At 40.8% G+C, this 12,615-nt stretch overlaps 1 long non-coding RNA gene across 3 annotated transcripts in view; it reads left to right on the top strand.

The window, feature by feature from the left end:
• The first annotated feature begins 36 nt into the window (after positions 1-36).
• Positions 37-12,615, top strand: part of LOC116594024 — an 84,600-nt gene continuing 72,021 nt past the window's right edge. Inside the window, exons 1-3 of one of the 3 annotated variants that reach the window (XR_004287036.1) lie at positions 45-132; positions 7,580-7,839; positions 7,946-7,983. This is a non-coding gene — a long non-coding RNA (uncharacterized LOC116594024). Of the gene's footprint in view, positions 133-7,579; positions 7,840-7,923; positions 7,984-12,615 lie in introns of those variants that run through there. The other 2 variants (XR_004287037.1, XR_004287038.1) reach the window with 2 other exon arrangements.

The following is a 12,615-nucleotide window of genomic DNA, read 5'->3' as shown; positions in this document are numbered from 1 at the left end:
GAGGGAAATGGCCCGTTTTTAGCTCCGGAGCGGCTTCGGCTCTTCGGTTCGCGCAGCGCTGACCATTCGGACCTTTGGGGCAGAACGCAAGACAGTCAACTCGCTGCTCCTCGGACCTGACTGCGTTCTGAGGTGAGCTGAGAGGCCCCTCCCTGTGAGACAGCGTCAGTGCTGGTGACGTCACGCTTACATGACGTCAGTAGTTCTTGCTCTGACATCTGGAGTGGGCTTGCCTTAAGCCTGCCTTGGGCCTCCAGGGCGCTGAGCGGTGAAGCTAGTGGCTGGAACTGTGTCCTTTCACAAGGAATCAGTTCTCAGCTTTTAATCAAGGCTTTTAATCTCAGCTTTTAATCAAGGAATCACCAGCTTTTAAACTAACACAGGTGAGTGGATTATAGTACCTGATACTGGTAAAGGTTTATATCTTATCCCCATGTCTGATTTTCACGCAGTCACACACTTTGCATTTATTCGCACCTGTATCCTGTGCAAAGCATCTCACGTTCGCGCTAAGGAAACCGCTTCCAAGCAGAACTCTTCAGCTTGGCCGTGCTACACAAACTACGTTAGGGTTCCTTAAAAAGTTCTACAGAGAAGGATAAATTTTAGTATATGTGCTGCCGAAGCGAGCACCGAAGAATGTTAAATTAATGTAAATTCTGTTAAAGGTTCTAAACTGATGCACTGTCGTTCAAATCAATTACAAATTCCTTTGACATTTAAGGAGCACCATAAAGCCAGCTCATAGTTGTGTCTACTATAATGAAACTCTGCCCACTACCTGCTCAGTTTCTTCTTTTCTCCTTTTTTGTGTGTGATTATTTTACACTAGACACACTATTTAATCCTGGATATTCGCATGTCTCTTTGCCCTAATGGTGAACTCCCTAAAGCAGAATCTAGGGTTCACTTACCTTTATAATCTTTTGATAAGGGGTAGCACAGTGATGTTTGTTGAAATGAAGGAACTGTGTGTTTTCAGTTTTTTTGCCAAGCTAGACCTGTTTTGCCATCACTACCTTTTAATGCAAATCCAGTAATCAAATTTTAATGACTGTATAAATATAAGGTATACAAAAATAAAATATAATTGGATAAAAATATATAATTTTCTCAAAAATATAATTGGATAAAATAAAAAATATAATTGGATAAAATCAACCCTGTTAACTGTGATACAAGAGAAAATTTTATGTTATGAAGGTGAAAAAGGAAGCAACATTCATATCTTTTTGGAAGAATCAGGGAGGCTTCCAAGAAGGAGAATGTGATGGTTTTTAATGAATGAGTAGAAGTTAGTAATAAAAAAAAATGTAGTATGGGGCCCCTGGGTGATTTAGTTAAACCATACTTGATATTGGCTCATGTCATGATCTCAGGGTTGTGAGACAAGGCACTTAGTGGGGGCTCTGTGCTCAGCAGGGAGTCTACTGGATTCTCTCTCTCTCTCTGTCTCTCTGCCTCTCTCCCCGCTGTCTCTCATAAATAAATAATCTTTTTTTTTAAAAAAGCATAGTACTAATAATATTGAAACCAACAGACAATGAGAAAGGATTATAAAGCTCACAACCATACCCAAGTAATATAAGAACTACTAAAGGTGGCATCACCTACTAATAAAAGTGGCATCATAAATCAGTGGGCAAAGAAAAACTTAATAGTGAAGGAGAAGCGATTATGGGGGGAAAAATTCCTATGTCCTGCCACAAAATACAACTACATGTGTAAAAAATAAAACCATAAACTAGGAAACAAATGCAAGCGAAAATTTAATTGATCCAGGGATAGGAAAGAGCCTTTTAATTATGAAAGGGTTGGAAGAAAGTACAAAGGAAGAGGTTGACTTGACTATAAAAATGTCAAGAAAACACAATGCCAACATCGTAACATATGTCAGACAGAACTTTAAGGTGCTTAACATTTTAAGACCTGGTAATCCTAGAAATGCAGATTAAACTTCTATTTTTCACCTATCAGGTTTTTTTGAAAAATTTTAAGTGCTGGTAGATAAACATCTGCAGTGAGTTTGTTCTTAAACATTGCAGATGGAGTGTAACTTAGTATGACCTTTCTGGTCATAAAAACATTGCATAAAAAATTGCTAAACATTTGGCAATATACATTTAAGTTAAGTGAGAGTATACATATATGTACAGTGTCTAGAACACTAAGACAATACATGTTTAGTTTTCGTGTCTGTCATTATTTTTACTATTGTTTTTATTAATAACATTATCATACCTTTTAATCAGCACAGTGCCTAGAATAATAACTTAGTGGATGTTCATTAAATATTTGATTGGCTAATTGTCCTTGTCACATAAGATTTTTTTTTCAAAGATTTTATTTATTTATTTGACAGAGATCACAAGTAGGCAGAGAGGCAGGCAGAGAGGGAGAGGCGGAAGCAGGCTCCCCGCTGAGCAGAGAGCCCGATGCAGGGCTTGATCCGAGGACCCTGAGATCATGACCCAAACCAAAAGCAGAGGCTTAACCCATTGAGCCACCCAGGCGCCCCATCACATAAGAATTTTATAGGAGGACGCCTGGGTGGCTCAGTGGGTTAAGCCTCTGCCTTCGGCTCAGGTCATGATCTCAGGGTGCTGGGATCGAGTTCCTCATTAGGCTCTCTGCTTGGCAGGGAGCCTGCTTCCTCCTCTCTCTCTGCCTACTTGTGATCTCTCTCTCTCTGTCAAATAAATAAATAAATATCTTAAAAAAATTAAAAAAGAATTTTATAGGAAAAGCTCCTCTCCATCCACCTGTCCTTCCCTCTGCTCATATGCATACCTCTTACTCTCTCTCCAGTATAAATAAATAAAAGCTGAAGCACCTGGGAGGCACAGTCATTCAAGCGTCCAACTCTTGGTTTTGGCTCAGGTTGTGATCTCAGGATAATGGGATCTGAACCCTGCAAGGGACCCTGTGCTCACTGCAAAGTCAGCTTGAAACTCTCTCTCCCTCCCTCCACCACACGCTCTTTCTCTAAAGGAATAAAATCTTGTTTAAAAAATTTTTTTAAGATTTTCTTTGAGAGAGGGGGAGGGGAGCACAGTGGGAGTGAGAGGGAGAATTAGAGTCCCCGCTGAACAGAGTCCGAGGTGGGTCTCAATCCCAGAGCCCTGAGATCATGACCTGAGCCAAACAGGGAGAACCTGACACCCAGGTCCCCCCCCCAAAAAAATTTTTTTAAAGAATTTTATAGGAAGGGGTCCTGGGTAGCTCAGTGGGTTAAGCCTCTGCCTTCAGCTCAGGTCATGATCTCAGGGTCCTGGAATCTAGCCCTGCATCGGGCTCTCTGCTCAGCGGGGAGCCTGCTTCCCCCTCTCTCTCTGCCTGTCTCTGCCTACTTGTGCTCTCTCTCTCTCTCAAATAAATAAAATCTTTAAAAAAAAAGAATTTTATAGGAAAAGACATCGAGTTAGTGACATGTCAACCTGTTAAAAATTAAAGCTATAAAGAAGTTATCTGGAATGATCATGTGGTTCAGCCTATAAGCAGGATACTTTGGACAGTAGTAAAAAAGCAGCTGTTATTGATGATATGTTAGCTATCTTTTGCTGCATATCAAATAACCCCAGAAGTACACACCAAGGGGGCTAAGTGGGTTTAATCGGTAGAGCTTGTGATTTTTGATCTTGGGGTGATGAGTTCAAACCCCACATTGGGGTAGAGTTTACTTTAAAAAAAAAAAAAGTATTTGGGTGGCTCAGTTAGCTAAGTGTGTGCCTTCAGCTCAGGTCATGATCTCAGGGTCCTAGAATTGAGCCCACATATGGCTCTGCACTCAGAGGGGAGTCTTTCCTTCTTTCCCCCCCTCCCTCTGCTCATGCTCTGTCTCTCTCAAATAAATAAGATCTTAAAAAAAAAAAAGTATTTGGGGAGCCTGACTGGCTCATTCAGTAGAGCCTGCTGCATGAGTTTGAGCCCCACATTGGGCTTGGAGAATATTTAAAAAAAAACAAAAACAAAAACAAACAAACAAAAAAACCAACTTAGTGGCTTCAAACGATGGAAGTGATGTATTATTTCTCACTCAATTTTGGAGTCAGGAATTCAGGTGGGTTTCAACTGGGCATTTCTGTTTCAGTCTCATAAGATTGCAGTCAGATGTAGGCTAGGGCTGTGGTTGTCTGAAGACTTAATCTGGAGTGGAGAATCCACTTCCAAGGCAGTTCTCTCACATGTCTGGCAAGTTGGCTTAGACTGTTGGCCACATGGGCTTTCCCACAGACAGCTTGAGTGTTCCCACAGCATGGCAACTGGCTTCTTCTAGAGCAAGTGATCAATCTGAAAGACCAAAGCACAAGCTGAAGTGCCTTTTATAACACAACCTTGGAACTCAAACATCACGTCAGCCATGTTCAGGGCCAGCCTGGATTGAATTTGGGCAGGAGAGTAATGAAGGGCATGTGCTGGGGAGTAAGGGTCAGTAGAGGCTATCCTGGGGGCTGGCTACCACAGATGAGGATGACTTTTCCAGCTGGAGCATTGTCTGCTTAAAAGTGTCTAAGGATGGAAGCCCATATGTGTTCCTTTATAATACTGCTCAAGAAGTTGTTTCTTGGGGCCTCTGTCTGGCTCATTTGGAAAAGCGTGTGACTCTTGAGCTCAGGGTTGTAAGTTTGACTCCCTCATTGGGTGTAGCGATTGCTTAAAAAATAAAATCTTAAGGATTGCCTGGGTGGCTCAGTCAGTTAAGTGTCTGCCCTCAGCTCAAGCCATGACCCCCTAGCCCTGGGATGGATCCCTGCATCATGCTCCCTGCTCAGTGGGGAATCTGCTTCTTCCTCTCCCTCTCCCTTCTCCTCTCCCTCTGCCTTTCCCTGTCCCTTGTGCTCTCTTGCTTTGACTGCTCGCCCTTTCTCTCCCTCTTAAATAAATAGGTAATTTTTTTTTAAGATTTTTAAAAAATTTGTTTATTTGACAGACAGAGGTTACAAGTAGGCAGAGAGGCAGTCAGAGAGAGGAGGAAGCAGGCTTCCCGCCAAGCAGAGAGCCCGATGCGGGATCTGAGCCGAAGGCAGAGGCTTTAACCCACTGAGCCACCCAGGCGCCCCTAAGTAAAAAGTTTTTTAAAAAATAAAATCTTTAAAAAAAATGTTGTATCTTAGTTTTAGTTTCTTAAGTCTAGAAAAACAATTCTGTTCAAGACTATTGATTTGATACTGCTCTTTACCACTTCTTTGAAAATTTCCCTAGTGACAGTACCAGTGACAAAACCATTTTAGTGGTAACAGTGCATTTTGGGGGCAAAAGAACATTAGCAAGAGGACAAGGTAATGATTCATTCCTTTATTCAAGCATCTGTTCTTGTCATTTATCTGATAAAGAGTGAACTAAATTTTATGTGTGGTTGATAGACACATAAGGTAACATACACCAGCAATAATTTTACAACTTAATGATTATGCCAGTTAATTATTGCACAGATTTTATATTATTTGGGCTCATTTCCCTTTTGCTGTTCTATTTTCTTGACATAATATTGACATAATAATAAAACTCATTGATTTAGCAGTTACTGTATGCCAGGTGCTGCACATCTCAGTGATCTTCCAACAAACCTTCAGAGGTGTGGTTATCACCCTTTGTGTAGTAATTAAGCAATGTGTCCAAAATACACGCAGTAACTGACAGGGCTGGGATGCAAACCAAGATCTGGGTCTCTTTCCTGCCTTGAGCATGGATGTTGTGAGTAACTTATCCCCCATATGAATGCCTCCCACCACGTTGTTATTCAGGCATTTTCAAATTTTTTCTGTAGGTATCTTCCTTCCTGTGTTGACAGAATGGTTGAAAGTTATGATTTCAGGGAGAAGTCTTTTTCGGCTTACCAAGAGGAACCAGATATCTGATATGGGACAACCTCCTTCATTTTCTTTTCAGATTATTTACTAAAAAATACCAGACAAGTAGTGATACATTATATAGCTCTTCAGCACCTAACTTTCAGCTAAATTACCTTCCTTGTTGTATGTAAAAAAAAAAATAAAAACTAGTCTGACCAGGGACCCCTGGCTGTCTCATTTGGAAGAGTATGCTATTCTTGATCTCAGGGTTGTGAGTTTGAGCCCCATGTTGGGTGGAGAGATTACTTAAAAAAAAAAGTCTATGGGGCACCTGGGTGGCTCAGTGGGTTAAAGCCTCTGCCTTCGGCTCAGGTCATGATCTCAGGGTCCTGGGATTGAGCCCCACATCCGGCTCTCTGCTCAGTGGGGAGCCTGCTTCCCTCCTCTCTCTGCCTGCCTCTCTGCCTACTTGTGATTTCTCTCTGTCAAACAAATAAATAAATTCTTAAAAAGAAAAAAGTCTGACCAAAAAAAAAAAAAAAAAGCAAACCATCTCCCCCACACACACACAAAAAAAAAACACATGCCACTTTTTGTTACAATTAATTAACTTCCCATTTTGTTTTTCTGCACATATTAATATAACATGACTTTGAAATAAAGATTAGGAGATTAGACATATATATGTGTATGATATGTATAAATATATAATGTGTATGTATATATGTGTATAAATGTATATATGTATATGGATAATACATTTATACATATATAATTATTTATACATATATATGTATATATAATATATGTATTAGGGTGATGGGTTAAGAAATTAATCCAAGCTTAAAGAGAGAAAGAATATTTCGGATCTGTTCTTTTGGCTAATATTGGTATGGAGCTGCATTGTCCAATATTTGGTAGCCACTAGCAATATGTGGCTATTTACATTTAAATGAGTTGAAAGTAAATAAAATTTGGAATTCAGTTCTTCATTTGCATTAGGCACATTTCAAATGCTCAGTAGCCACCCATGGCTAGTGGCTACTATCCTGGATGGCACTGTACCTGAATTTCCAGCATTATAAAAAGTTCAGTGGGTGGGGCGCCTGGGTGGCTCAGTGGGTTAAGCCGCTGCCTTCAGCTCGGGTCATGATCTCAGGGTCCTGGAATCGAGTCCCGCATCGGGCTCTCTGCTCAGCGGGGAGCCTGCTTCTCCCTTTCTCTCTGCCTGCCTCTCTGCCTATTTGTGATCTCTTTCTGTCTGTCAAATAAATAAATAAAATCTTAAAAAAAAAAAGAAGTTCAGAGGGACAGTGTTAGAAAGAAGCAATAGCATAAGAAAGAATTTCATGGATGAAACAAAATAAGCCAGAACGAATGGCAAGGTCTATAATTATTTCATACTTTCTTCTTGACAATATTCACATGTATGCTTTTTCTTTATAATGTTTTATGTGTATATATTTCTACATAAAAAATAATTATAACTAAATTTCAGTACTTAATGTATTCCAGAAATTGTGCTAAGTGCTTCATTTGAATTAACTCATTTAATCCTTAGGACAATACTCTGTTAGTTGTGGGAAATTTAGAAAACATAAAAAAGAGAAAGAGAAAACCAACCTTAATCCCCAAACCCAGAGATAATCGTTGTTGACATTTCTAGTGGATGCTGTAGTGAGCTGCCCAGATCCCAAGATACAGCGGCCAGGAGTCTTGGCTGCTGACGACTCACACTTGCATTTCTCCCAAAACTGCCTTCTGTGAAGGAAACTGCCTCATCCTAGGTCATGTTCACTCCCTTGGGGCAGCTGAAATCCAATGACTGGTCAGTTGTGGAGGTGCATGGCACAGGCCCTGAACTGTAACAATCTGGCACAATCAGCCTTGGAATTTCCCATGGGACCAGTTAAAGCCGCTGTGGTAAGTGCCCTGCAGTTCACCTTCCCCTGCCCAGTCCTGCTTCCCTCACAGGCCCTGCTCCTGAGAGTGGTCTTGAGTAAACCACCTATGTGCAAATCCCAGCCTCAGTCAGTATTTTCAGAAGGTGAGTTCTAGTTTTTGTTTTGTTTTGGTTTTTGTTTTGTTGTTTTTTTGAAGATCTCTGCTTAATTTTGTTGGTTTTTTTTAGATTTTATTTATTTATTTGACAGAGAGATAGAGATCACAAGTAAGCAGAGCAGCAGGCAGACGGAGAGAGAAGCAGGCTCTCTGCTGTGCGGGAAGCTGGATGTGGGGCTCGATCCCAGGATCCTGGAACCATGACCTGAGCCGAGACAGCTGCTTAACCAACTGAGTCACCCAGGCACCCTCTGTTTAAGTTTTTAATAACTGTGTAAATTTTACCCCAACAAATTTGATGTTTTCTTATTTATTGTTTTATATGTTAATTTTCTGGTTCATAAGATTTTATGACTAATTTTGCACACACCTAAGTATTTTTCTGTACTACAATTTTTCTTAAGTTTTATTTATTTAATCTCTATACAAAGTGGGGCTCAAACTCACAACCCCAAGATCAAGAGTCACAGGTTCCTCCGAATGGGCCATCCAGGTACCCCTGTACCACAATTTTAACAGCCACCTAGAATTCATTTGGTACGTCATAGTCAGTTAATCTTGTATTTTCAGATATTTTGGTGTTTCCTGGTTTTTACTGTGGCAGACCCTGATCTCAGCAGGCCAACACCCATTCCCAGTTTTCCTCCTACTCACCTGCCTGTAGGATAGGAAAACCAAATACTCCCATATAGTTTGTTTTCCTCATCTTTCTTACAACTAGGGCTAGTATCAATTCTAATCATCAGGAAGTAAGGTGTAGATTACTGAGGTTGAGGGGGAAGTTCCAGGAAAGGGAGGCGTACATATATTGCCTTCCAGATAAAATGGGATAGCCCAGACTGGTACCATTTCTTGCCTGTTCTTTCTGCTTTGTGAGCAGTGAGATGTCTAGAGCTGTAGTAGCCAACTTTCATCCATGAGGGAAAAGTCAAGAAAATTCAAGGCTTTTGACCTTGAGAAAACAGAATGTTTAAACCAGTGCCAGCAATGACCTATCTTTGGATTTCTTGAAATGATGAGAAAGAACCTTTTTTTTTTTTTTTTTTTAATGTACTTGTGTTTGGATTTCCTGTTACTTACAGCTGAAATAATTTATAAACATCCCTGTTCCTGACATTCATGATTAGAAGTAATGCAGTGATGAACATTGTGGGTAAATACTTGAATAGCAACAACTTAACATAAAAATCAGGAAGAGAATTAGGATCCTGCATTTATAACATTTCTTCTCCTTGGCCAGATGCAGCTCTGTCCTTAACTTGCCCACTTTCTTTTTGTGAAGACCAGAAAAATAGCATACATAGGCTTCCTAAATTTTTTCAAAAGACAGTAATATTTGGGAGAGGAAATAGACCTTCTATACATCAGAAAGTTACCTCTTCAAATAGGATATTTTAGCAAATACACTGAGCCATGGTGTTTTCATCCACTAATACAGAATCAGCAAGGGTTTTCGGAGCAAGTATTATGTGCATTTTAGACTAAGTCATGAATTAACTAACTCTCCATACATTTGACTGGAAATCATTAGTATCTCTAGAGTTGGGATATTTTATCCTCTCAGAATAAACATGGAGATTCAAAGAAGCTGAACTGAACTACCGTTTGAAGTGGAAAAGAGCAGTGTTGATTGCAAAATAGATACTGAAATTGTGTTTGATTTCTGTTTTCTAGTGGCAGGCACTAGACAATGCAAAGCCTGAATCGGGTGAATCTATTTCCATGACTCCCACTTACTCATGCAGTCTTGATGCTGTTTCTAATTCTGCAGCCCAGAAACCTCAAGTTGGCTGGTTCTGGTTCAAAGTAAAGGCATGGGGATGATTTTTTGGTATCATAGTGAATCAGAGTACCTAAGACCTGAAGGGTCCCAAGTTAAAGATGTCCTGGCTCATTCTTATTAGTGTACTTAGGATGAAAGAGAGCTCCATGTCTGGCCAGACTACTTGCAAGCTGCTCCAGACTACACTGCCATTCATGAGCATAGACTAAAACTGAACTTGCTTAAGCAGCAGAGTGAAAAAACAACCCAAGGATATCATATATCAAATAACGTTGTAATATCCACATTATATAAAGAAGTCTTACGACACAGCAACAAAAAACATACATCCCGATTTTATTTTTTCCTTTTTTTAGTTTTAGGTAGGCTCCACACCCAGCATGGGGCTTGAGATCATGACCTTGAGATCAAGAATGATACACTCTACAACTGAGCCAGCCAGGCACCACATATATCCCAATTTCACAATGGGCAATGAACATATACAAATGGGCAACAAGCGTATGAAACAATGTTCAGTGTCACCGATCAGAACCACAGTGAAATGTCACCTTGTACTTATTAGGATAGCTCCAAACAAAAAGCTAGAAAATAACAAGTGTTGTAAAGGATGTGGAGAAACTAGAATCCTTTTGCATTGCTGGTAGGAATATAAAGTAGTGCTTCCCCTATGGAAAACAGTGTGGTGGTTCTTTAGAAAGTTAAGAATCAGAATTACCATATGACCCAGCAGTCCCACTTCTGGGTGTATATTCAAAAGAATTGAAAGCAAGATCTTGAAGAGATATTTATGTACCCATGTTTATAACAGCACTATTCACAATAGCCAAGAGGTGGGAGCAACCCAGATATCCATAAACAGGAATGGATAAACAAAATGTGTCATATCCATACAATGGAATATTATTCAGCCTTAGAAAGGAAGGAAGGAAGGAAATCCTGTCACATGCTACAGAGTGGATTTTGAGGACATTATGTTAGATGACACAAGCTAGTCACAAAAAATCAAATCCCGTGTGATTCCACTTACATGAGGTATCCAGAGTAGTCAGATTTATAGGGACAGAGAATAGAATGGTGGTTGCTAGGGGCCAGGAGAGGAGGGGAAGGGGAGAAGTTTGGGGACTGACTATTTGAAAAGCATAGAGTTTCAGTTTTGCAAAATGGGAATGTCTGGATGTGGTTGCACAGCATGTGAATACACTTAGCACGGAGGAGGGGAGGTGAAGATCACGAGTGGCCCACAACGCTTAACAGATTTACTATCTTGGCCCACTACAGAAATTTACTAACCCCCGCAAGCTCTATTATTCGTGGCCCATTGTACATTTTCGTGTTTTGTTGATATGTTAGGTGCAAGAAGTAGGAACCACACAATTTTAAGCAAAAAGGGATTTAATACAGGAAATCAGGAGCTTAGCAAATCATTGGATAGGGTGGTTGGGTCCCTTAGGGGCCTCCAGGAATGATTCCCAGGACAAGACTGCTATTCTGGCCTACCAGTGGGAGCTGCTACCTCAGCAGTAAGCAGAAAGGTGATGATCAGTGGACTCCACTGGTGCTGTAGAGTTCAAAGACATGCCCCTGTAGCTGTGATCCAAGGTCAGGAAGCCCTGCTGGCCCTGGGACGACCTCTCAGCGCCTAGGGAGTTAGTACCTGGACACTGAAATAATGGCTACAGGAAAGCCCGATGGGTCCACAGGTGAGTTTGCAGCAGAAACAAAGGGCATGGCTCTAGCCTTGGGTCCATCTTTCGAGTGCTTCTCATTGGCTAAAGCAGAATCCTCACTGCAGGGAGATGGAGGAAACGTGCTTTTCCCTTCTTGAACTCCTGCAGGATCCAAAGACACACCTAGAGGATTAGAGTGGATGCTGAGAACCAGTTCAGAGCACCCACCACAGCTGGTTGGTGGCTTCAGGCTCGTTCCGACTCTTCTCATCTTTAGCCAACTTCTTCTTTTATTTGAGAAACCTCTGACACTCCCTTCCCTACCTCCACCATTGCCAGATAGGATGCTGTCCTGCGAGCCGCCATAGCTCTAAGCTCTGGCTCTGCTCCATCTGTGCCACTCCATATTGGAACAGCCTGCTTTCTTCCTCCACTAGATTGCAAGCTCCGTGAAAGCACAAACTCAGTCTTACTCATTATTGTGTAAGTAATTGGTATATACTTGTTGAGAGTAATAGTTTCTGTGTTATAACATTGCAAATAGCATCTCTTCTGTTTTTGTCGTTCCATCTTTGTGCTAATATCTGTATACAGTGACAGCTCAGTACTTGTTATCTGTATACAGTGACAGCTCAGTACTTGTTAACTTTCTGGCTTTCATTTAGGCGAAGCAAAGAGAAAATTCACCAATGCTCTATGTGTCTGTATTCTTTTTTTTTTTTTTTAAAGCTTTTTAAAATTTATTTGACGCAGAGAGAGAGAGATCACAAGCAGGCAGAGAAGCAGGCAGAGAGAAAGGAGGAAGCAGGCTCCCTGCTGAGCAGAGAGCCCAATGCGGGGCTCGATCCCAGGACCCTGAGATCATGACCTGAGCCAAAGGCAGAGGCTTAACCTGCTGAGCCACCCAGGCGCCCCTGTCTATATTCTTAATTGACTCAGTATACTTATATAGGTTAATGAATACTATGGAACAGCTGATATTTGAACAGTTGCAGCGTATGTGTTTAAGTATATACACTGAAGTATGTGTCCTATTAGGTAGACACTATTTTTATTCCCATTGTATAGATTAAGAAACTCTGGCTTAGGTAAGGTAAGTAGGTTATTTACATTTACACCAAGTGACAGAACTGAGACTCACATCAGGATCTGGCTAATACCAGAAACTGTGCTCTTAGCCATGATGATGATGGTGATGATGAGATGAAGATTATTTTAACAGTATTATTTTAATAGCTGATGGTCCCTGACATTGTGGTAGGCATTTAAAATTTTTATTTATTTGTTTTTAGCGAGAGAGAGAAAGAGC

The sequence above is a fragment of the Mustela erminea genome, chromosome 6 (genome assembly GCF_009829155.1).
Source record: "Mustela erminea isolate mMusErm1 chromosome 6, mMusErm1.Pri, whole genome shotgun sequence".
In the NCBI taxonomy this organism is placed as follows: domain Eukaryota; kingdom Metazoa; phylum Chordata; class Mammalia; order Carnivora; family Mustelidae; genus Mustela; species Mustela erminea.
This window is presented reverse-complemented; position numbering and strand designations above follow the sequence as displayed.